This window comes from Petaurus breviceps, unplaced genomic scaffold (genome assembly GCF_028583685.1).
Source record: "Petaurus breviceps papuanus isolate PSGF00001 unplaced genomic scaffold, PetGlider_PUasm1.0 89748, whole genome shotgun sequence".
In the NCBI taxonomy this organism is placed as follows: Eukaryota; Metazoa; Chordata; class Mammalia; order Diprotodontia; family Petauridae; genus Petaurus; species Petaurus breviceps.
The window spans coordinates 303,172-328,412 of record NW_027187113.1 but is presented as its reverse complement, the minus strand read 5'-3'; the positions used below and the strand labels follow the sequence as shown (position 1 = coordinate 328,412).

At 37.8% G+C, this 25,241-nt stretch overlaps 1 long non-coding RNA gene across 4 annotated transcripts in view; it reads left to right on the top strand.

Moving 5' to 3' along the window:
• Positions 1-25,241, top strand: part of LOC138176493 (uncharacterized) — a 74,054-nt gene that overhangs the window by 41,799 nt on the left and 7,014 nt on the right. The window lies entirely within an intron of this gene.

Here is a 25,241-nt window from a genome sequence, read left to right as displayed (position 1 = left end):
GGAGTGTGTGTGTGTGTGTGTGTGTGTGTGTGTGTGTGTGTGTGTGTGTGTGTGTGTGTGTGTGTGTGTGTGTGTGTGTGTGTGTGCTTACGCGCGCGCACAGGTGCTTGAGGGAGGAGCTTGGAGCCCAACAGGGCAGTCTGGACAGGTGGAGGAGAGAAGAACCAGGCTGTAAGCTGCCAGCTATGACCCACGGTCCCCCCACCCCGACCCCTCCTCCCTTCCCTATGCCATCCTCCCTCCAGGCCCTGCTGCGGTTTGGTACCTGAAATAATAGCATCGAAAATTCAGAGAGGTCCAGTGTTCCCTCCCTTCTTCTGTCAGATGAGACAACTGAGTCCCAGAGAGGACCAGGGATGTGCCTCAGAGGTGGCATGTAGCAGAAGCAGAGACTGGAACCCAGGTCTTGTCGGCCCCCCGCCCCGTGTTCCCTTGGGGAGGGGGAGGGCAGGAAGGATGCCATCCTTGTAGGAAAGAGTAACATGGGATTCTGTCTAAATGGATGGCTTGTCTACTTCACAGTGACTGATAATGGCCAGCAAAGTGCACATTCCCACTTAGGGTCACTTTTGCCACTGCTTATTACCAGTGGACCACTGGAGGCAGGAAATGTGAACCTTGGCCTGTTTGTTTGGCAGATGGTCAGGGAGGTGTAGAAAGGAGGGAAATGACCTGTCCAGAGTCTCATGGTCAGAAAGTCCCTGCATCACCTTGTCTACTTCCTTGTTACTGAGCCCCCCGAGAGGGGAATTGCTTTGCTCAGGATCACACAGCTAATCATTGACAGAGCCACAAACTGAACTGAGGACCTTAGATTCCCAAGTCCAGGGTCCTTCTATAGCTCACATGCCTCTCTATTGATGACCTCCATATCCAGAGAGTGCTTCCAATACACTTGTACTGGACTGGACATAGCAAGGGTATGGGAGGAAGCTGCCTCTACCAATAAAGATCTGTACCTGCTCTTAGAGAATGCCCAGCAGCATTGAGAGGGCAAGTGACTTGCCCAGGGTGACACTTATGAGAGATGTCAAAGGTAGAACGTGTGTCTGGGGCTTCCTGACTCCCAAGATTGGCTTTCTATCCATATGCCTCCCTTCCATAGATAGGACCTTCTCACAGCACCCCTGTAATTTAGGGTCTGCAAGTATTATATTATCTCCATTTTCTAAGAAGGGGAAATGAAGGCCCAGAGCAGTGGTCAGTGGAAATGATGGTTTTTATTTACTGATTTGGGTGCATGTTGTTTCCTTCAAATAGGAAGGAAGCTCTTTGAGGGCAAAACTATTTTGACCTTATCTTGGCATATGGTATGAGATGTTGGTCTATACCTAGTTTCTACCAAACTGCTTTCCAGTTTTCCCAGCAATTTTTCTCAGATACTGTGGTCATTTGCTACTACTGTGTGGTGTGTGCCTAATCTGTTCCTCTGGTCCTCCACTCTTTTCTTATCTAGTATCAGATTGTTTTCATGATCACTGCTTTGTAGTATAGTTTGAAATGTGGTGCTGCTAGGTCACTTTCCTTCACAGTTTTATTTTTCATTGATTCCCTTGATATTCCTGACCTTTTGTTCTTTCTGATTATTTTTTTTTAACTCTATAAAATAATTCTTTGGTCTTTTATTGGAGTGGCACTGAACAAGTAAATTAATTTCAGTATAATTGCCATTTTTATTATATTGACTCAGCCTAGTCATGATCAATTAACATTTCTCCAGTTTAAATCTGTTTTTATTTCTATGAAAAATATTTTGAAATTGTGTTCTTAAAATTCCTGGATCTGTCTTAGCAGATTGACTCCAGTATATTTTATATTGGCTGCAGTTTTTTAAAATGCCGTTTCTCTTTCTGTCTCTTCCTTCTGGTTTTTGTCGGTAGTGTGTGGAAATGCCAATGTTATGTGGTTTTATTTTATATCTTATCACTTTGCTAAAATTGTTCACTTTTTCAACTATTTTTTTAGTTGATTCTCTAGGATTCACTAAGTAAACTCTTAAATCATCTGCAAAGAGTGATAGCTTTGTTTCTTTGTTGCCTTTTTCATTCTTTCAATTTATTTTTCTTGTCTTCTTACTATACTTAGCATTTCTAGCCCACTGTTGAATAATGGTGGTGATAATTTACATCCTTGCTTCCCTCCTGATCTTATTGTGAAGTCTTCTAGCTAATCTCCATTACAGATAATGTTTGCTTTTGGTTTTAGTTTGATATTACTATATATTATATTTATAATTATGTATAACTACTATTATTACTATTACCTATTACTTATAGGTTCCATTTATTCTTATGCTTTCAAGTATTTTTAATAGGAATGATGGTTCTAATTTGTCAGAAACTTTTTCTGCATCTGTTGAGGTAATTATATGATTTTTGCGGGTTTTTTTTTTTATTGAAATGGTCAGTTATACTGATTCTTTTCCTAATGTTGAACCAGACTTGCTGCATTCCTGGTATATGTCCCACCTGGTTGTAGTGTATGATCTATGTGATATACTTATGTAATTTCCATGCTAATACTTTATTTAAATTCTTTTGCATCGATGTTCATTAGGGAAATTGATCTCTAATTTTGTTTCTCTGTTTATGCTCTCCCCATTTAAGCTATCCAAACTACATTTGTGTTATAAAAGGAATTTGATTGGACTCTTTCTTTACCTATTTTTTCAGATAGTATATAAAGGATTGGGATTAATTGCCCCTTAAATGTTTGGTAGAATTCACTTGTAAATCCATCTGGTTCTATAGATTTTTTTAAGGGAGTTCATTGACATTCAATTTCTTTTTTAAAAATAATGTTATTTAGGGGTGGCTAGGTGGCGCAGTGAATAGAGCATCGGCCCTGGAGTCGGGAAGCAGTTCAAATCCAGCCTCAGACACTTGACATACTTACTAGCCATGTGACTTTGGGTAAGTCACTTAACCCCAACTGCCCTCCAAAAAAAACAATAATGTTATTTAAATTTTCTATTTCGGGGCGGCTAGGTGGCACAGTGAATAGAGCACTGGTCCTGGAGTCAGGAGGATCTGAGTTCAAATATGGCCTCAGACACTTAACACAAAAAAACTAGCCGTCTGACCTTGGGTAAGTCACTTAACCCCAATTGCCCTACCTTCCCCCCTCTTAAAAAAGGCAAAAATAAAAAAATAAAATTTCTATTTCCTCTTTTGTTCATCTGGATAATTTTTATTTTTGTCAATTTTTATCCATTTCACTTAAATTATCAGTTTTATTGGCAATAGTTGGGCAGAGTAGCTCCTTATATTGCTTTAATTTCATCTTCATTTGTGGTGCATTCATCCTCCTCATTTTTGATGCTTGTCATTTGTTTTTCTTCTTTTTTAAATCAAATTAACCAAGGTTTTATCTATTTTCTTGTTTGTTTTCTTTTCATGAAAACAATTCCTACTTTAATTTATTAATTCATTTTTTTAACTTTCAGTTTTATTATTCCTTTGATTTTTCAGGATTTCCATTTTGATCTTTAATTGGGAATTTTTAATTTGCCTTCTTTCTAGTTTTTTTTTTTAGTTACATACAGAATTCATTGTGATCTCTTTCTCACTTTTATTAATTTAAGGGCTTAAAGACATACATTTCCCCCCAAAAAATACTGCTTTTATTACATCCCATAGATTTTGGTATGTTGTCTCATTGCTGTCTCTCTTTTTAAGTAAAGTTATTGATGGTTTATATGACTCATTCTTTTGTATTAGATTATTTAATTTCCCTTTAATGTTTGATCTGTGCTTCCACAGACCCTTATTGAATATATTTTTATTGTATTATGGTCTGAAAAATGGTGCACTTAATATTTTTTCTTGTTTTCACTTGTTTGTGAATTTTACTGCTCTAAAATACTTGGTTGGTTTTTGTGAAGCTTCCATGTACAGCTAAGAGAAAGCTATACTCCTTTCCATTCCCATTCAGTTTTCTCCAGAGGTCTATTATATCTAAATTTTAAAAATTCTGTTCATCTCCTTAGCTTCTTTCTTGTTTATTTTGTGGTTATATTTATCTAGCTCTAAGCATCGAAAAGGTGAGATCTATCACTAATATAGTTTTATTGTCTATTTCCTCATATAAATTGTTTAAATTTTTCTTTTAAATTTGGATATTATTTAATTTTTTGAGTCACTGTTGTTTTAGGGATTTTTTCCTATAGTTTTCTTTCCCTCTTTTGAATTTCACTCATTTAGGTATGTATGTAAGGTGAATTTTATTTAAGTAAGGTGGATCTTGTTATTCTTTTTTAGATAGTATTTCCCTTGATCCATGGTCATAACAATCTCTAGTTCCAAGGCTCATGACTTGTAAACATCTCCACCATGCTTGTGCAGTGTTATATAATGATAAATAATATAAACATTTGTGCTTAAAACTATAAATATCCACTGAGCCTTCACAGTGAGATATAACGGTGAGATAATGTAAACTTGTAAGGCTTTTGATGACAAATTGCCTTCTTTGTCTGTTGCCCTATAAATAAAGTGGGCACTGGTCAGTGAGTGGGGAATATGACAGTATAATGCTGTGCGTGCCTTGATTGGCCTCCATCAAGGCTTGGGGGGATTTGGGATTTTTGATTTGGGTAATGCATAGAGGAGTGCATGTATCTGCCTCAACCTGCATCCATTGAGGCTTGTGGGGATTTAGGGGAGTGCACAAGCTAGAATGCTGTGCCTGTCTCTACTAACCTCATCAAGATGTATGGGGTAGTTGTGCCCCCTTCTCACCAGCCCCTGCTATAAGGGTGATTAGGGAAGCAGTAAGGGTTGGTGTTCCCATTATCAGCCAACTCTCTTTGAGAAGACTAGACTAGAGTAAAATAACCTTATTTAACCCCTTATTATGACTCCATTCCTGTCTTCCTGTCTGCCTGGATCAAGAGTGAACCTGTAATAGTTGTCTCTACCTGTCTTACATTGGTGTAGTCAGTGTTGCCTGTGTGTTTACCAGTGAAATAAGGTATTAGTTGAAATTTGGATCATAGAAGGAGTTCAGTAGATTCTCTCTTTATTTCTAAATAGATTATGTAATAAAAATAATAATTTTTATTTATATGTTTGATGACATTTTCTTAGAAATTGATCTAATCCTGGATCTTTTTTTCTCCTTTGAGATTTAATTCATGACTTGTTCTATTTATTTTTCTGATACTAAGTTCTTTAAATTTTCTGTGGTGTCCTGTTAGTACAGATATTTTAGGTTTTTGTAAACATTTTTTCACTTCATTTAAATTATTGATTTTCTTGACAAATAGGTGGCCAAATTTCTAATATTTTCCCTCAATTTGTTTTGATTTTTTTCATTTTTGATGCTCATAACATTATTTACTTTAAAAAAGAATATTCAATTATTTCAAAATTTATATAGTTTTAAAAACACTCAGTTTGATTTTTCAAATTTGATTTGCTTTTGTTAATCTTTGATTTTTTGAATTGCCATTTTGGTGTTTAATTGTTTTTCTTAAAATATTTTTGTTTTCCAAATTCCCAAATGCCAAATTAATTTATCTCTTCTTTCTTCTTTTCTTCAGTGAAAGTATTTAATGATTAAAAACTCAGAATTTGTATGCTAAACTGAGTGGTACATATATGTTTAGTATTGAAATTGAAAGGTACCTTTGTCTATGATAGTGTTTAGCAAGATGAAGTTTCCCTACCTATCTTTTTAAATTAGATCTATTTTTCTTTTTCACTTTGTCTGAGATCATGATTGCTTCCCCTGCCATTTTTACTATGGCTAAAGTGTAGTAGACTTTGCTCCAGCCCCTTATTTTAAGTCTTTGTCTATTTTTCTGTTTGAAGTGTGCTTTTTTGTAAACAATATATTGTTGGATTCTGGTTTCTAATACATTCTGCTATCTTTTTCCATTTTATGAATGAGTTCATCCAATTCACATTTGCAGTTATGATTCCTAATTCTGCATTTCCCTCCATCCTCTTTTCTTCTATTTATCCTTTCTCTTTTATTACCGGGGAGTGACTGCCGCCAATGCTACATTTTCTTGGAAATGCAATTGAGGGTTGGGTGCCAGGTGAATACCAAAGGTGGCTGAAAAACCTTGAAAAAGGTTCAGCAAACCCTCATACCAGAGCTGCTAGTCTTCCCTGAACACCCCATACAGTGAAGTAGTGAAAGTTCCAAAGGCCTCAGTTTCCAAGGTTGAAAAGTGTTCTTCATCTGAAGTATTCCACTCTAACTCTTACTTATGTCCTTACCAGTCTGGAAACATTTCTTTTTTTTTTTTGAGGGGGGAAGGCAAGGCAATTGGAGATAAATGACTTTCCCAAGGTCACATAGGTAGTAAGTGTGTCAAGTGTCTGAGGCCAGATTTGAACTCAGGTTCTCCTAACTCCAGGGCTGGTGCTCTAGTCGCTATCCCACCTAGCTGCCCCGGAAACATTTCTTGAGGTGATGTGCTGTACAAGTTATCCTACTAATCCTAGTGATTACACAATCATGATTTTTTAATACTAAAGTATATGAATAGGAATGGACACCCATGATTTGGGGTGGTTAGGTGGACCTGATGTCAGACCCAGCATCTATGGGGCCCAATGAACAGATTATGTCACACCTGACAATGAAGTCTGAAGACAACATTATTCCTTACCCAGTTGTCTTAAGAGAGGACTATGGGAAGTCTCTTTGTTGAGTTCTGCTGCTTCACTGGAAATCCTTGACATAGATTAAAAAGTTCAAAAGTCACTAGTCTGTACTGCATCCGCCTCAGTTGTAGAGTTCTTTCAGCCTGCTTTATAGCTGTAGGAAGCAACTGATGTACATTTTTGGATCAAACCATATTCTTTTTTTTCAGAATTTGTTTATTTTTAATTTTCAACATTCATTTCCACAAGATTTTGATTTCCAAATTTTCTCCCCATCTGTCCCCTACATCCCAGCCCAAGATGCCAAGCATACTGATTACCCCTTCCCCCAGTCTGCCCTCTCTTATATCCCCTCATCCCCCCTTACCCCCTTACACCTTAATTTCTTCTAGGGCAAGATGGATTTCTATATTCCATTGCTTGTCTATCATTTCCCAGTTGCATGTAAAAACAACTTTTTTAGCATTTGTTTTTAAAACTTTGAGTTCCAGATTCTCTCCTTTCTTCCCTTCTCATCTACCTCTATTGAGAAAATATGCAATTCAATATAGGTTATATGTGTGTAGTTATGCAAAACATTTCCATAGTAATCATATTGTGAAAGACTAATTATATTTCCCTCCATCCTATCCCACTCCACATTTATTCTATTTTCTCCTTTGACCCTGTCCCTTTTCAAAAGTGTTTGCTTCTGACTACCCTCTGCCCCAATATGCCCTTCCTTCCCCTGTGTTATCCCCTTTCCCCTTACTTTCTTGTAGGGTAAGATGGCCAATTGAGTGTGTGTTATTCCCTCATTAATCCAAGTATAATGAGAGTAAAGTTGACTCATTACCTTTCACCTCCCTGCTCTTACCCTCCTTTGTAACAGCTTTCTCTTGCCTCTTTTATGTGAGGTAATTTACCTTATTCTATCTCTCCCTTTCTCCTCCAAATATATTCCTTTCTCATCTCTTAATTTTATTTTTTAGATATCATCCCTTCATATTCAACTCACCCTGTGATACATATATGGACACACACACACACACACACACACACACATATATATATATACACACACACCTATACACATCTATACATACATATATGTATGTGTATATATATACATACGTATGTATTGTGTGTGTATTATCACTCTTATTTTCTTAATTTAAAACAAAATAAACTTCATTAAATATGAAGCTTTCAAACATTCTTGTAATATTCCATAACAGACACATTTATTATATAACAGTGTTCAGATCAAAAGGGGTAGTTATAGGGGCGGCCAGGTGGCTCAGCGAGTAAGAGCACCGGCTCCAGTGTCGGGATGACCTGGGGATCAAATCTGGGCTCAGATACTTAGCACCACACCCAGAAACAACTGGCCGTGTAATAGCTTTTCCCAGATTTTATAATGTAAGAGAAAAACATTCAATAGAATGCATTTAAAAATTATGTTACAGTGAAAAGCATTCTTCCTATCTCCTTTGGTATTTTATTAATCACATCCAATGACATCTAAAACACAGTATAGAGTTATCCAGTGTGGAGTAATTTCAGTCATTTAAAAAGGTAACATTAGTTCATTACTATAGTGTTTACCACTTTCCAGGCTTCATCCTCCTGCCTCCAGTTCTTAAAGTTTACTTTAAAAAATTTCAGAGGCCTAATTTCTGGAGTATTTTAGAATGTTCAGTTTTTGACTTTTCAGTTATGACTTGAACCACTTGCTAACTTATATTATAGGGCAGTTATAAATAGTAAGACTGAAGTCTTTCCCTTTAGGAGACTAGCTTAGAGGAAATTCTGGCCCATTGAATATTTAATCTTTTTTTTTTAACAGTCTTACTATCTTTTAACAGTTCAGTTCATAAGATGCTAAACTTAATTTAGTCAAATGCCATCAATTTAGTCCATTTAAAAATAACTTTACCAAGCATAGTTACAAATTTAGATCAAAACTCTGATTTTGGGAGTCCTCAAATCTCTTATTAAATTATAAGAATTTAAAGTGAAAGGTAATTTATTAATACAATTTTTCAAAGATTGTATCACATCAATTTGAATAACTCAATAGGGAAGTGACTTTATAGCACTTTACAATATTTTAGAAAAATTTCACAGAACATTATGTATTTAAAGGTATGTTCTCCCAATTAAAAGAGAATTCACATTTATAATCTCAAAGATTATGATCACATTAATTTGAATAACTTAATAGGTAAGTGACCTGTACTGATAACCTTTATCTGAGGAATTACAGAGTCAACTCTGTATGTTCTCTGTAACAAGAAAAGATTTTTTCACAGGGACCTACTGAGATTAGGGGTGCTTCCAGAGCAGTGTCTTTGCCTTATGGGGTCCAGGTCCCATCACCCCATCATTACCCCCACAAACAAATGGGACCCAAAATCTTTTGGGGAAAGGGGCAAAGCTTCTGAAAATGCTTCCTCCTGGCAAGGGGCATAGAGCTGTCCCTGCCTCATCAGGTCATGGGGAGGAGGCTGACTTGAATCAGACATAGGCCACATCCAGGGGATGATGGGTGGACATGGACATGGAGTATTCAGTGTTTGCCATCATCTGTAGGTGAATGGCCTGTAGTTTGGAAGACACAAATCTAGCAGGCAAGTCCAATATGGAGGGCCCAAATATTCTCCAAATATTAATTCTCCAAAAAGGAGAATTAAAAGTGATGTCAGAATGTGGGAACACAATGAAAGAAACCAAAAGCCCCACTGGAATCATTTACATTTGACACACAGCAATCAAATCTAATCTTGTTACTTTCTTGAAAGTTTCCCCTCTGATTCCAGTTCCTTTAGGAGGATCAGATCCTGTTGGGGATTCAATCCTATACATGAAAATACCAGTAACATCATTTTTGCAAGTAGTTTTCCACCCCTGGGTTCAATAGTTATACAAATAAATTTGCTTATGAGAGTCTGACTTTACTCCAAATGTAATAAAAGACTTGGGAGGATACTTAAGTAATTAATTTCAAAACAGTACATATCAATTAGTTATTTATGATGAAATGTTATTTGTACCACAGGACACACAGTACAAACAAGTATTATTTCCAATAACAAACAAGTGTTATTTCCACATTAGTCCATTAATGTAATACAAAATTGATTGCATTGAAATTTTCTTTTCCCAAACTAAACCAAAGGTGTTTCTGATTTAGTTTCAGTAATTAATAGAATAATAGAAAAGAATATACTTTTAGGCTGAATAGCGCAGATCTTAAACATATATTTTTATTATAATAGCTCAGATGTATCCCAGCCTTAGTATATGGGATAATAATTCAACATTGTGTTTGTATCTTTGTTTCACAAACTTCTTTTTCCCTTTGTCTAATTATTCTCATCTCATTCAGAAAGAATTTTCTATTCTAGGGATTTAATCTTTCACATGACAATGTAGACAGGCAGATGACAAGTCCGAGTACTAATTTACCCAGTTGTTTAGGATATGGAATGACTACACATTCAGACAGAAAACAACATAATCTCACATATTTACAATGTGCTCATATCTTTTACTAACCACCTGCTCTGATTATAGAAATTTGCTATGAAAGGAAAAGGCAGGGAAATGATTATATCAAATATGACAGGATAAAACATCCTTAACTTTGTTTGTTGATAAGAGTCACAGTTTTCCAACCATGCAGGAGCCAGAGTTAGAAATAATCAGTGGGAAATGTTCCTTTTTCAAAGGAACACAATAGGGAAACTGAGCCAGAGTTCCCATCTTAGATTGAGGCTAAGGTTGTCCTCTCATTTTGGGTTGTTTTGTTTTTTTCTCAGATGCAGATCTCCACCTGTATTAGATTCTCTCTGAGTAACTTGTGGATACTCATTTAATGCAGACAACCATATCCAAATTCAAACTCAAAAAAAATTTAATTACATTCCCAAGAGTTTTTACCCCAAACAGCAAGTTTCACTAATCACAGCTTAGGGTCAGATAGCATTATTTTTATTCTCATGCAGTTGCAATAAGCAATAAAAATTTACCAGGACTCACATCTCAAATTTAAATTTGTCCTGGTGCAAAAGTCAGTTGTTAGACATCATTTATATATATTTGCAAGTCCTGAGCAATCAAGGTTCATTGTTTAGGAATTCCATAACCCAAACAAGTTACTTGCCCAGGGCTGATGACCTTGCCCACACAATAATCAATTACCAGTTTTATATTTTAGCATTAAAATAATAACCCCAAATATTTTAGTTAACAACCTCACAGTTTTCATAAGTGATAGCCAAATTGTTTTAGCTGTAACTTCCTCTTAACTACAGGCAAAGTTGGAAATACCCAGTTTTCTAAATGGCAGTCACAAAAGATTGTAAGACAGGGTTAGCAGGACTGATAAATATAACAACTAGTTTTAAACAATTTTTCCCCTGTCTTTTAGTTTTTCTTATTTCATACTCTAGTAACATCCAAGTGATGAAAATTTGCTTGACATAACAGATACAAAAGTTTACCAGTTTGAAACAATATTATGTACTTGAAGCTTGAAACAAGCACATTACCAAATAGGTGACAACAATGTTTGAATGCATTTATAAATTACCTTACACAGACACAAAAAATAAACTTCAGATGACTGCATTTCCAAATTATCGTATATAAAATTATTGATAGAAGGTTGGGCTTACCAAATGTAGAGGCTGGCTGGCTTCTTACCTGGTATTGCCAGCTGGATATTGTTTAGGGGCTGTGGTGGTTGATGTTAGGGCCTTCCTGCTAATGAATTCCCAGTGGTAGAGCTCAAAGAGTGTTGGTTGTGGGACCCTGATCTGTTCTTTTTTCCCCTCCCCCAACAGCTGCAGACAATGCTGAGGGTGCTTCCAGCTTCTGGGGGTGATGAGCTGTATGTACTGAATCTGGATGATACTTCCAGGTATTCTGGGCAAGCTTCAGGGTACTTGGGGTCCAGGGTCATTACCCCTGGCAGGACTGCCCCCCCCCCCAAACTGCTGCTCTCTTCTTTTCACCAAGTGAGGGAGGGTGAATTTGTAGGTGGTGGGGAGGATAAGCTAAATTACCTACCCTTCTCCAGCACTTTTCTCTTAAATTGATCTGGAATGAGAGGAGTTAACAGGAAAACATAAGACTATTTGTCATCCCTGTGCTGAGATACCCTCTTGACTCAGGGGAGGAGAGTGATTAAAATTGTAAGGAAGTATTTCAAAACTCCTTAATGGAGAAGGTAGAGCCAAGATGGAGGCATAAAGGCAGGGACTCACCTGAGCTCTCCACCAAACCCCACCAAATACCTTTAAAAATGACTCTAAACAAATTCTACAGCAGCAGAACCCACAAAAAGATGGAGTGCAACAAATTTCCAACCCAAGACAACTTGGAAGGTCAGCAGGAAGGGTCTATCACACCTAGGTGAGATTGGAGCACAGTCCACCTCAGGCTGCACCAGGACAGCCCTGGCTCAAGCAAACCAGGAGCAAGACTTAGGAGGAACTGAATCAGCATTGACAGCTACCTACAGTGGCTTCTTCCAGACCCCTCAGCCCACAGATGCTAAGGAGGTCAAAAAAATGGTCAGAAGGAGATTATAGGGGATTTTTTTGCTAGCACTGAGGCAGGACTCTGTTGCTTTGCCCATGCTTAGGGTTGCACTTCTAAATGACAGTCCCAGGACAAGGAGGAGCACTAATAAATAGGAGCTAGCAGACCCTCTTCACAGTTCCAGGGCAGAATAGAGTGATTTTGGTCACTCAGAGACCAGAGCACAGGCCAGGAGAGTAGTAAATGCCTCTCTTTATATCATACCACCTTGGAAGAACTAAAAACTTACAGGTCCCTAGAAGTATCTCTGAAAACAGCTGCACAAAGCCCCCTGAATTTTGGGATGGTGCAGACTCCACCCTGGAGCAGAGCCCTACTTTAGCAGAGTTAAAAGTCAAGTAATAGGCTGGGAAAATGAGCAAACAATGAAAAAACAGTCTTGACTATAGAAAGGTATATGGTGACAAGGAAGATCAAAAGACACACTCAGAAGAAGACAATAAAATCAAAGCTCTTACATCCAAAACCTCCAAGAAAAATATGAATTGGCCTCAGGCCATGGAAGAGCTCAAAAAGGATTTTGAAAATCAAGTAAGAGAAGTAGAGGAAAAAATGGGAAGAGAAATGAGTGATGCAAGAAAATCATGAAAAACAAGTCAGCAGTTTGCTAAAGGAGACCCCCAAAAATGCTGAAGAAAATAACACTTGGTGTTATTCCTATTTTGCAAGAGACTGCCTAATGGGAGTAGTTAGACAGAAAATTTTTCTCTTTATGTGATACAGGAAATAGTTAAGTGCTATTCAACCTGCCTCTCTTTGATCTGAGGGGGAAACAATTCCCCTTTTCCCTTTCATTGTGTGCCTTTCCACATTCAGAACTGGAGGGGGGCGGGGAGAGAGAGAGAGAGAGAGATTTCTACCAACAACTTTTTTTTCCAATAAAAGTCCATCTATAACCCTTAGAAGTTTCTCTTGCTGGCTGGCTGCATTTTAAATCTTATAAGGTGTCAGATTACACACAGACACTTATTGGCACCACACAGAGCCCCAAACAGAACAGATTAACACAATAAATCAGACAATTTTTCCTAGAACATATTGAGTCCAGGAACAAGGCATTCTGTTTAAGGTCTTGGACACTGAGGTTTTTCCAGTTCTGTAAAAGGTAACCTAGGGGCAAATCCCAGGAAGTCCCACTCCTCCTGAGGGAGGGACTAGGGGTTGGTAGCTGTTGGGAAGCTGAGTTCAGCTTCCGTACTAGGTGAAAAGGAGTATCTGGTGGATGCAAGGCTGGCAGAGAAGGTGAATCTAGCAGGCAAGGGCAAGGGGACTGGGCATCCCACTGTGAAAATGGAAAAGCAGGTAAATCCTGGGATGTAGAGGGGAATTTGCCCATTTCTTTGCCTGTAAGCCTCAGAAAACCCAAAAAGCACCTGCAGTCACTCGCCTCCTTAGCATCCTAGAGAATGAGAGAAAATCAAGCATGTGCTTCCAGATAGGGCATCCCCTATGCGAGGGGAGGTCTGCCTGGGGTCTGATGAGGCCTGAAAAATTTGACAACCAGAGTCTGTGAGGCTTGGCTTCCTCAAGCCTTCCTAGGTGTTTAGAGGGCAACTCCAAAAACAAGGAAAGAGAGACAGGAGGCTTATATACCTTGTGGGTTTTTTTGGCCTTTTTAGAGGGGAAAAGGCAGGGCACTTGGGGTTAAGTGACTTGCCCAAGGTCACACAGCTATGTGTTAAGTGTCTGAGGCCAAATATGAATTCAGATCCTCCTGACTCCAGGGCCAGAACTCTATTCATTGTGCCGCCTAGCTGACCCTAATAAACATTTTTTGGAGGGAGGAAGGCAAGGCAATTGGGATTAAGGGCTTGCCCAAGGTTGCACAGCTAGTAAGTGTGATCAAGTGTCTGAGGTCAGATATGAACTCAGGTTCTCCTGACTTCATGGTTGATGGCCTATTCATTGCACCACTTAACTGCCCCATTATGTATCTTTTGATCTTGATTGGAGGAGGACTTGAAGGGGTCAGGCAGGTCTCTATACCAGGCCACTAATATGACATGGCTTAGGGATACTAACACAGTTTAGGGGTTCTGGGACCCCCAAAATGTCAGGGTACATGTCAGTGTCACCTAGGATGAATTCATGCACTCAAACTCTCAGTCAAGTGGCAACATTTATTGTGATTCCAATAAGGTGGGCAAAGTTACTTAGGAAACCTGCAACCTGATAGGAGTGATGTTAAAGTTTATATGGAAAAGGGAGAGGGAAAGTACACTAATTAGGTGTTGCTGGATGAGATTAGGGAGTGGTCATTATATGCAAGTAGTCTGGGTGCTCGGCTGCTGAAATATATGGGAAAATTCAGGGAGTCAGCAGAGATAGTTCTGTTGAAGGGACAAGATAAAGGGGTTGCCAGAGCATGGGGATCAAACATCAGGGACAGAATCCTTGGGTCAGGAACCCCTGTGCCTGTACTTATAGCTTTTATCTGAGGAATTGCAGGGTCAACTCTGTATGTGCTTGCAACAAGAAAATATTTTTTTCACAGGGGCCTACTGAGATTAGGGGTGCTTCCAGAGATATGGTCTTTGCCTTTTGGGCTCCAGGTCCCATCACCCCATCATCAGGGTCCACTGTTTCTAGTTCATGTTCAAAAATTTGTGATGGCATTCCCAATTCCTCCTGCCTCTTTATTTCCTTAAACCACTCAAAGAGCCAAATCAGTTCTTTTATTTTCTTAACTTAAGCTTTCATTTTTTAATTCAATGTTTTAAATATGTATTACAAAGTTTCTTAACCCCATAAAATTAAAAGTGATTTCTGAGATTATAATTGCTGAGTTTGCACTAATTGGAAAAATCCCTTCTTTGGGCCAGATTAGGGACTCATATGAAATTTCATATACTTTGTGCCTTTTGACTCTAATACCAGTTTCCATAGTCCCCTCTTAAACACCTAGTGACAAAGTCTTCCTCTCTAACTTTCACTTAAAAGAAGTTTTCTGCAACTGGCAGACCAATTCACTGAAAGAAGAGAGACAAAACAAAAAATGAGACTTGAGTTAGCGTTAAGTCCCTGTTAGCTGGGAGAACTGTCTGTGCCATTTTAGACTTTCTGATAATTTGGGGACTGTAGGGTATTCCTGCCTCCCTTTAAAAGGCCTTCCCAATGGGAAGAACTTAGTCCACCTTGAAGGGGCTTTTACCTCCCTTGAGGAAGGGATTTCCCAAGGACATTTAGGGAAGGACTTTCTCTAGGTTGTGGAAGTTCCTTAACTAGGAGCTTTAAGGGAGTCTTACAGTAATGTGGAGGTTTCCACATACTTTAGGTGAGAAGAATTTGGGTTGAACTCAAAAGGGAGTCCAGTCTCTTCTGTAGAGATATCCTCACTCAGGTCCCATTGGGGTTGCCAATTATTGCAATAAAAATTTGTGAATAAGGGAAACTGAGGTTCACAAGTCCAAGCACAATGATTTATTTGCAAGGCTAACAGTTGCCAGCAAGTCAGGTCATCTGACTCCTCAGTATTTAGAGATAAAAGAATGATTTACAGAGCTTATTTTCATAGTAGTAAAAGGGAATTATTGAAAAATTTGTTTTGAACATAATTCAATTGGATTAGGTAAATCACTTGACCTGTGGTTGGACTGAATGCATCCTGGAACACTCTGGGTATAACTTATTATTGCCAGCATTTGGAGTGTGGGCATGTAAAGGGTGTAACAGGACATATCAAGGATGGGATTCTTACCACTTGGGTATGGGTCTACATCCATCTTGTGGCTCATCAGGGGTGATTGTTCTAGTTGGAAAGTACATGTAGTTGGTCTGGAGTGTTAACTTAGCTGGTGGACAGTGTGAGAACATTAAACATTACCTGCAAGTCCACAGAGAATATAAATTACCTTGAATAAATGTAAACAAGAGAATTTCCAACTATCTCATGGGAAGATTTGCACATGATCTGGGTCATTTTTGGAAATATGCTTTCTTTGTTCTGTTTCCATGTAATATCTGACCTGCCTTGGGGTAGGTGTGGAGATCCACCGTTCTGTTCTACTGCCAAGGACTGGGTCTCTTGTAAGTAAATTCCTCCAATTAACCTTAATAAACCTATTATTTGGTATCTTGTTATTCTCTTGGAGGCTATGCCACTCTAAAGTTGGCATAATCAAGGCAGAACAGATCTGCTCCCTCGCTGCATTTGTCACAGTCAGCAGGATACCAAAGAAATGGGCTGGGGGGAGGGGCACATGAGTTCTCTGCAGGGGAAAATACTGATTATTCTCATCCCTGAGGAAGAGGCAGCATGTCTACTGAGGAGGAATTTCAGCTTGGCCACCCACAGTCAGCTGGATGTGGGAGGAGTGACCTAAGCTGCACAACTATGGGGATGCCTGGAAAATGCAAGTCGGTGTGTGCCTTGACAGGCTTCTGTTGGGGAAATCCCATATGCTGGCAGTTTATATTGCTTATTGGGAGATTTATAGCCTAGGCAAACACGAGAACTTTCAGTGCTGTTAAGAGATGTTGAAATGGCAATTGCCCAGTGTATCATAGGATAAAGAACAAGGAGAGGTGCTTTTTCTCTTCCTCTCTCCCTTTCTGAGTTCAGGAGAGAGACAGAGGAGGAAAAAACTCAGTGATGATTACTTATGATATGTTTGGTAAAAAGCAAGTAGAAAAAAAGTGAGGGAAGTGTCAGATCAGAATATGAAAGAAACAAGACAGGTGCAGTTTTAAAAGGATAATAATTTCTTAAATTGTGTGTATGTGTGCATGTAAGAGATAGTATGGCCTCTGGAGACATCTAGTAAGGCAGACAAGGAGAAGTAACTTTTAATATTTGGGGTCACTGTCTCACAGATGTTGGTCAGTTGGTGTTTTTCTGTGCCTTTTCTTGGCTCTCAGAGTCTTAAAAGGAAAAACTTTGCTGACAAATCTATCTCTCTGTCTTGTTGAGGGAATGTGTATCTCTAAATGTTTTCAGAAAGATTCTTTTTCTCTTGAACTGTGGCCAGATTCTGGTGTGTAGAACAGATTAAGAAAGAAAGGAGGGGGAATATTTTCTCCTCAGACCTATATTGTGCTTTAAATGTTTTTATACATGTTGAAATAAATGCAGACAAATTTTGAGCTAACAGTTTTTATAATTTGTTTTAAGGGGACCAAGAGTATTTCCCACTTCTCACCCCCTAGAATGACAGATTTATTATTTCACAGCTAGAGAAGAGGGTTACCTCACTGATTATAGAGATGGTTTTGAGGGCAGTGCCTGAGAAGTTTCATGGAAAAACTGGAACTTCAAAACTGTCTGCTTATATTATTAATCCCTTCCTGGTTCATGAAAAGAAAAGATTTGTGTGAATTAGGAAATGACTAAAAGATAATTGAGCTTAATTGGAACAACTATTTAGATACTAAGTGAGAGTTACAAAGTAAAATTGATTATTTATCAATTTTAAAATAACTTTTAAATTGGTGTGTCTTGAAATTGAAAACTTTGCTGTAAATTATATGAGACTCCCACCTGTTTTTCTAATGATTATGTTCAATTTGAATTTTAAGAACTGCCTTGCTTCCTCCCTACAAAAAGAGAAACATATTTAAAGGGAGCAGGAAGAGCAAGCCCCAAGTCCTCCTGAGAACTCTCAGATAGACAAGCTGTAATAGCTTGGGGAAAATCCTACCTCTCAGTAAGGACTGGAAAATTTATGCAAAAAAGGAAAACATTGGGAAAGGTACAAAGAAAAGACCTTGTAAAAATCCCTTTTTATCTGTAAATTTGCAAGGTTTTTTGAAACCATCTGTTTGGGCAGGGTCATCAGCCCTGGGAAAAGAGATTGTTATGGGTTATGGAATTCCTAAACAATGAACTGATGTATTGAGAATTTACAAGTTTGTTTAAAATATAGAAGTGATTTCTGATGATTGATCTTTATACCAGGATGAGTTTAAACTCAAGAAGAAGAAAAGAAAAACAAATGAAGGATATTAAATGAAATTGTGTGTGTGCGTGACAGAGAAAAAGAGAGAATGAGAGAGAGAGAGAAAGAGAGAGAGAGACACAGAGAGAGAGAGAGAGAGAGAGAGAGAGAGAGACAGAGACAGAGACAGAGAGAGAGAGAGAAAGGGGGGTGGGAGTAAGTCTTGGTAAAGTTTTATGGCATATTGAAACTTCATAAAAATGAAAATAACTGTATCTAACCCTGAAGCCGTCATTAGTGAAACTTGCTACTTGAGGTAAATCCTCTTGGGACTGTAATAAATATTGTTTTGAATTTTGAATTCAGATATGGTTGTCTCATGGATCATTAAGTCAGTAATCCACTATTTGAGATAAATGCCACAAGACATTTGGGGAATGTGATCCTAAACTGCTATAGGTGGTCTGTATCTGGGGGAAAAACTAAGAAAATTAACTTGGTATAGCCAAAGGTAGGATCCTTTTGGCTCAGTTTTCCCATTGTCTTGATTCCTTTGGAATAAGAATGTTTTGCACATGGCTGTTCCTGAATCTGGCTATGAGGTGGAATTGTTATTCCTTGACTGCTTGTCAATTGTGACTCTTGCCTGAAGTCCAACAGAGCTAAGGATGCATGTATTGAGTCATTTTGTGCCTTTAGGCTTAGATATGGAGGACTAGTTTTGATGTTATAATCCTTCCCTGCTTTTTCCTTTTATAGCAAATTACCATAACCAGAGCAAGTGGTCATAGAAGATATGAGCATAATGCAAGCATGTAAGATCTAACCATTTTCAATCTAAATGTTTGTAGTCATTCCACATCTCAGACAACTAATTAGTGCTTGGGCTTATAGTCTGCCTGCTTATATTTACATAATCATATAAAAGATTAAGTCCCTGAAATAGCTTATTCTTTCAAAATGCTATGGGAATAATTGGACAAAGGTAAAAAAAGTTTGTGAAAAAAAGATAGGAATCTACTTATTTGTGAGGTTAAAGTCAGAAAACTCTTCTGTTTCATTTTAAAGAATAGAATTTCATTTCATTCATTTTATTGGAAAATGTTTGGGCAACATCTATTGCATTTGAATATGGTTAGCAATTGAACATGTTTTACTGCAAACAACCCATTTACTATACACTATTCTCTATGCAATTGGGAATTAATTACTTATCCTGTTCCAGGTCTTTTGTTACAATTGGAGTAAAGTCAGCCTCTTGTAAGTAAATTCACTTGTGTAGCCATTGAACTTAGGGGTGGAAGGCCTCTATCTGCAAAGAGTGGTGTTACTTCTGTTTTTTTTTTTTAAATATAATTAGATCTTGAATAGCATCTGATCCTCCTAAAATAATGTAATAAATTGGAGTGAAATTAAAAAAAAACAGGATCAGATAATCCTGTATGTAAAATTAAAATTATTCTAATAGAGCATGTAAAAATCTAAATTCACTGAAATTTCAAAGAAACTGTGGGTTCCTAATTTGATGTTCTTCTTTTAGCTCTTTTGTTGATTAGATGAGAACCATAAAGTTCCCGCGTCTTCACCACATGAGCTAGTTATCAAAGAAGTAAAATTTCAGACACTGTGCTAACTTGTATTAAGAAATGTTTTGGGGCGGCTAGGTGGCGCAGTGAGTAAAGTGCCGGCCCCAGAGTGTAATGTAATGCCAAGCAAAGGCAACTTCCCAAGGTTCAGAATACCAGCATAGGTGCTCTCCATTTTATTCAGTGACAAATTAAGAACAGAGGGAATCAAAATATGACATCATTCAAAATACAGCATTTACTAAGTGTGATTAAATAATCTTCAAGTGCTACCCCACCCCAGGACCTTACATTCATTCAATCAATTACAAAATCCCTGTTCTAAATACTACTCCACCCCTAGGCTGTACCTTCATTTAGTCCATCACAAAGCCCCTCTTCTCAAATGGAGATTAGTTTCCAATCATAAGTAAAGTACATTCATTTGTTCAATCATAGAACACAAAAAGGTCAAAAGTTCCCCACCCCTGGATCACAATTGAATCTACCCCTGAGTTACAAGTTTAAGCACAGCTCTTTTTTTTTTTTTAAAGCAATCGGGGTTAAGTAACTTGCTCAAGGTTACACGGCCAGTTATTTCTGGGTGTGGTGCTGAGTATCTGAGCCCAGATTTGATCCAGGTCATCCGACACTGGAGCCAGTGCTCTTACTCGCTGAGCCACCTGGCCGCCCCATTAAGCACAGCTTTTAATACCCAAATGGAGGTCTTTTCTTCATCTTGACACTAGGCAAGTTCTCAGCAATCTTTGTTCCTGGGGAGACAAAGGCCACAAGATACATTGCCAGTCTCTTCTTTAATTCATCCTCTGCAGAACAGTCCTAGGACCCCTGAAAACATTAGCAAAACCCTCTTCCAGGATTTCTGTAAACATACAACAAGAAAATCCTTCTTCAGGGCTTTGGAACCACCAGAAAGGTTCCCAGACCCCTGAAACAACAGCACTGTCCTTCACCAGTGAACAGTATTCACTCTCTGTCTGCAGGACAGTCTCAGTAGCTCTGAACCAACAGCCAAGTTCCAGACCCTCTGCAACAACAGCACTGTCCTTCACCAGTGGACAGTATTCATTCTCTGTCTGCAGGACAGTCTCAGGAGCTCTTAACCAACAGCCAGGTTCCAGAACTTCTGCAACAACAGGACTGTCTTTCACCAGTGGACAAATCTGGCAAAACAACATCAAAACAGACAGACAAGTACCAGTAAAACAGCCATGTCTCCTCAGTCCTTGGCAGCTCCAGGGACAGGTCTCAAAAGTCCAGGGCAATTCAAAGTGGCCCTCAGCAATCCTCTCAGTTTCTCTCTGCCTCCAAAAGGGTGCTGCTTCCAAAAAAGTTCTTCTGCCTCTCTCTTGTGTCTTTCCAAATCTAAGTCACCAGCTCCTCCCAGTTCAGCACTCTCTTTTCACGTCAACAAGTCCATCCCACAAGTGGGATTAACAAGCTCTGGGTTTTAACACAATCAAACCAAAAACCAAGCCAATACAGGGGAATCTTTAAATGCCATTATTATTACACAGAGTCAGAAGGACCCTGACTCTAATAAAAAGGCAAAAAAAAAACGTTTTGTAAATTTTACTTTTTTTCCTTCAGAAGCATTTTAGATGAAGATTGTTTCATATCTTCTTCTGTTATACTTAGCCCTGTCTACATAACTTTCCTCGCTCACATTGGTCCATAGGTCACAATGAAGGGTATGTTAAACAACCAGTGAACATCCCTTAAAGAAACTTCCCAGAAAGAAACTCTTGTTTTGTAAAAGACTCTGCAGGAACATTTGTATTAGCAAACACCCTAGCACACCTAAGATGGCCTGCTAGCACTGGTTCTTTGATCTACTTTTAAATGAAAGACTGCTCAAAAAGGGGTTAAGAATCCTACTTTTAATTACATTAACTAGTTCAGGGGAAAGGTCACCACCCTGAACTTGGAGAAAATGCAGAGAAAATGCAAGCATAGAAATTAGCACAAAGATCAACAAACAGGGTTCCAACTGTCTGAGTAAAGCAATATTGCTATACACTTTACATACATCACTGGATCAAGGGGGCACAGATATCTGAGCAGCTGAGGGGCTCTGAACATACAGCTACTCAGAGTCTCAACCAGGAAATCAAAATATCCTTCTCATGATAGAACCCCCAGACTGCTCAGACTGGGTTACTAAAATACAAAAGACTTGCTGTTAGCTAATGTTCATAGTCATATAGTCATTATTATACTAATTTGACTTTTTGCTTCACTGTATCTGTATACTGAGTTCTCTCAGTTATTTTGGTGTCCCATAAACTTTCTCACTAAAATTTTTCCATGGCTTTAGATATTCTTTCCATGGCTTGTACTATGATTAGTTAATCATATTACTCTTATATTGATGGGTCAGGAAAAATTGTGGCAGGTTTCCCACTGACAAAATGAGGGATATTGAGAAAAACAAATGATTCTGAAACCATTTTATAATTGATTCTATTCTATATCACCTCCAAATTGTTGTAAAATTGCCCAAGCCATGTTTCATTTTCTCTGAACTTAGTTCAGAAATTTAGTTGGATTGTAATGAGTTAAGTTTAGAAATCCAGATCTCCCACTAATCACCAAATGCCATTGATTCTTTTTTTGCTTAAGTAAGGGTGGGATGGAAGAAAATAGTAAAAATTGTGGTAATTCTTATTGATCATGTTGTTTCCTGCTTATTTTTGTATTGCTATTGTGTCTCCAATGTAATTATAGGCTCCTATTCTTCCTCCATGGTAATGAAACTGCTTGTGTATCACTCAGGGAACTTTGCAGAAGATACTATCAGAAAGAATGTATGAGTAGGTCATGAGGGGTAGAGTAGCCAGAACCTGGGAATGTGACCTTGAGTCTCCACAGAGAATGTAAACTACCTTGAGTAAATGTAAACAGCAAAAAATGTACCAGCTATCCCATGGGAAAACTTGCATATGACTCTGGGTCATACCTGGCACTATCCCTTCTTTGTAATGTTTCTATATAATATCTGACCTGACCTGGGTTTGATGCAGTTATCCTATTCTGTACTCCTGCCTCCAAGAACTGGGCTTCTTGTGGGTAAACTTCTCAAATTAACCCTAATAAAACTTGTATGGACCCCTCTTTCTTTAGTATCTCAACATTCTATTGGAGGGTATGCCACCTTACGATGGGCATAATCAAGGCAGAACAGTTCTGTTCCCTTAAAGTGCAGAGAGTAACTCAGATTAGGAAAGCAAGGATGGGTCTATGCCAGCCATACTCTGCAGCTGCTTAACTATGGAAAAAAGTAACTTAAACTTGCTGCTAAAAAGAGGAGCTTAGGCTCTGGACACAAATTCTCTTAATATCTAATTTAATACTGTGATTATATATTTCTACAAAGATGTGTGTGTGTCTATACACACACACACACACACCTTACCTAAAGTATAATTTAGCTTATTGATTCTAACAATATCCTTTGAAAATGTACCAGTTGGGGAATGATTTTTCTTTTTATAAATTTGGTTCAGTTCCCTATATATTTGAGAAATGATGCTTTTATCAAAGAAACTCATTCTACATTTTTTCCTTTTGCTTCCTTCCTTCTAATTTTTGTTTTTACTTTTGTTTGTGGAAAACCTTTTTTATTTCATGTTATAAAAACTACCAATTTTATTTCCTGAGATCCATTCTATCACTTGTTTGGTAATAAACTTTTTTCTTATGCATAGATCTTATAGGTAGAATTTTCCATGTTCCCACAATTTGCTTATGCTATTACCTTTTATGCTAAATCATGTACACATTTTGACCTGATCTTGGTATATGGTGTGCAGTGTTGTTGAACTAGGTCTGTACCTAGTTTCTACCAAACTGTTTTCCAGTTTTCCCAGAAACTTTTGTAAAATAGTGAATTCTTGCCCCCAAAGCTTGGATCTTTGGGTTTATCAAACACTAACTTACTATGTTCATTCACTGCTATGTATTGTGTACCTAATCTATTCCACTGACCCACCAGTGATCTGTTAATCTCAGCTAGTACTAGGTTGTTTTGATGATTACCACTTTGTTTGAAATCTGGTACTATTAGACCTTTCATTAATTTCCTTGATGTTTTTGACTTTTTGTTTTTCTGGATGAATTTTGTTATTTTTTCCAACTATATAAAATAATTCTTTGGTAATTTGATTGGTATAGCACTTAGTAAATTAGTTAATTTCAGTAGAATGGTCATTTTTATTGTATTGGCTCAGCCTACCCATGAGTAATTAACATTTCTCCAATTGTTTAGGTCTGCCTTTATGTGTGTGAAAAGTGTTTTGTAATTATATTCATATAATTCCTGCTTTTGTCTTGGCAGGTAGACTCCCAAGTATTTCATATTGCCTGCAGTTATTTTAAATGGAATCTCTCTTTCTGTCTCTTCTTACTGGGTTTTGTTGGTAATATATAGAAATGCTGATGATTTATGTGGATTTACTTCATATCCTGCAACTTTGCTAAAATTGATAATTGTTTTAGTTAGTTGATTCTGTAGGGTTCTCTTAAGTATACCATCATATTGTCTATAAAGAGTGATAATTTGTTTCCTCTTAGCCACTCTTATTCTTTCAGTTTCTTTTTCTTGTCTTATAGTACAATTTCTAGTACAATATTGAATAGTAATGGTGATAATGGAAATCCTTACTTCACCCCTGATTTTATTAAGAAGACTTCTAATTTATCTCCATTATAGATAATGCTAGCTCTTAGTTTTAGGTAGATGCTACTTATTTGAACAAAGGCTTCATTGTTTCCTATGCTTTCTAGTATTTTCCCCCCACTTAATAGTATTTTGTTTTTTCTAACTACATGTAAAAATAGTTTTCAACATTCACTTTATAAGATTTTGAGTTCCATATTTTTCTCTTCCTCCCTGCCCTCTGCCTTCCTCAAGATGGCAAGCAATCTGATATGGGCTATACATGTATAATCACATTAAACATGTTTCCACATTAGTTGTGTCATGAAAGAAGAATCAGAACAGAAGGGAAAAACCACAAGAAAGGAAAAAAATGACAAAAAGGGAGAAAATAGTATGCCTCAATCTGCATTCAGACTCCATAGTTCTTTCTCTGGTTTTTCCATCATGAGTCTTTTGGAATTATCTTAGATCATCGTATTACTGAGAAAAGCTAAATCTATCAAAGTTTGCCATTGCACAGTGTTGCTGTTACTGTGTACAATGTTCTCCTGGATCTGCTCACTTGACTCACCATCAGTTCATGTAAGTCTTACCAGGTTTTTCTGAAATCTGCCTGCTCATCATTTCTTATAGTACAACAGTATTCCATTACATTCACATACCACAACTTATTCAGCCATTCCCCAATCGATGGGCATTCCCTCAATTTCCAATTCTTTGCTATCACAAAACAAGCTGCTATAAATATTTTGGTACATATTTGTCCTTTCCCCTTTTTTATGATCTTTTAGGGATACAGCCTTCCTAGTGGTATTCCTGGATCAAAGGGTATGTGTGGTTTGGGCATAGTTTGAAATTGCTCTTCAGAACAGTTGGATTAGTTTACAACTCCCCCAAGAATTCATTAGTGTTCCAA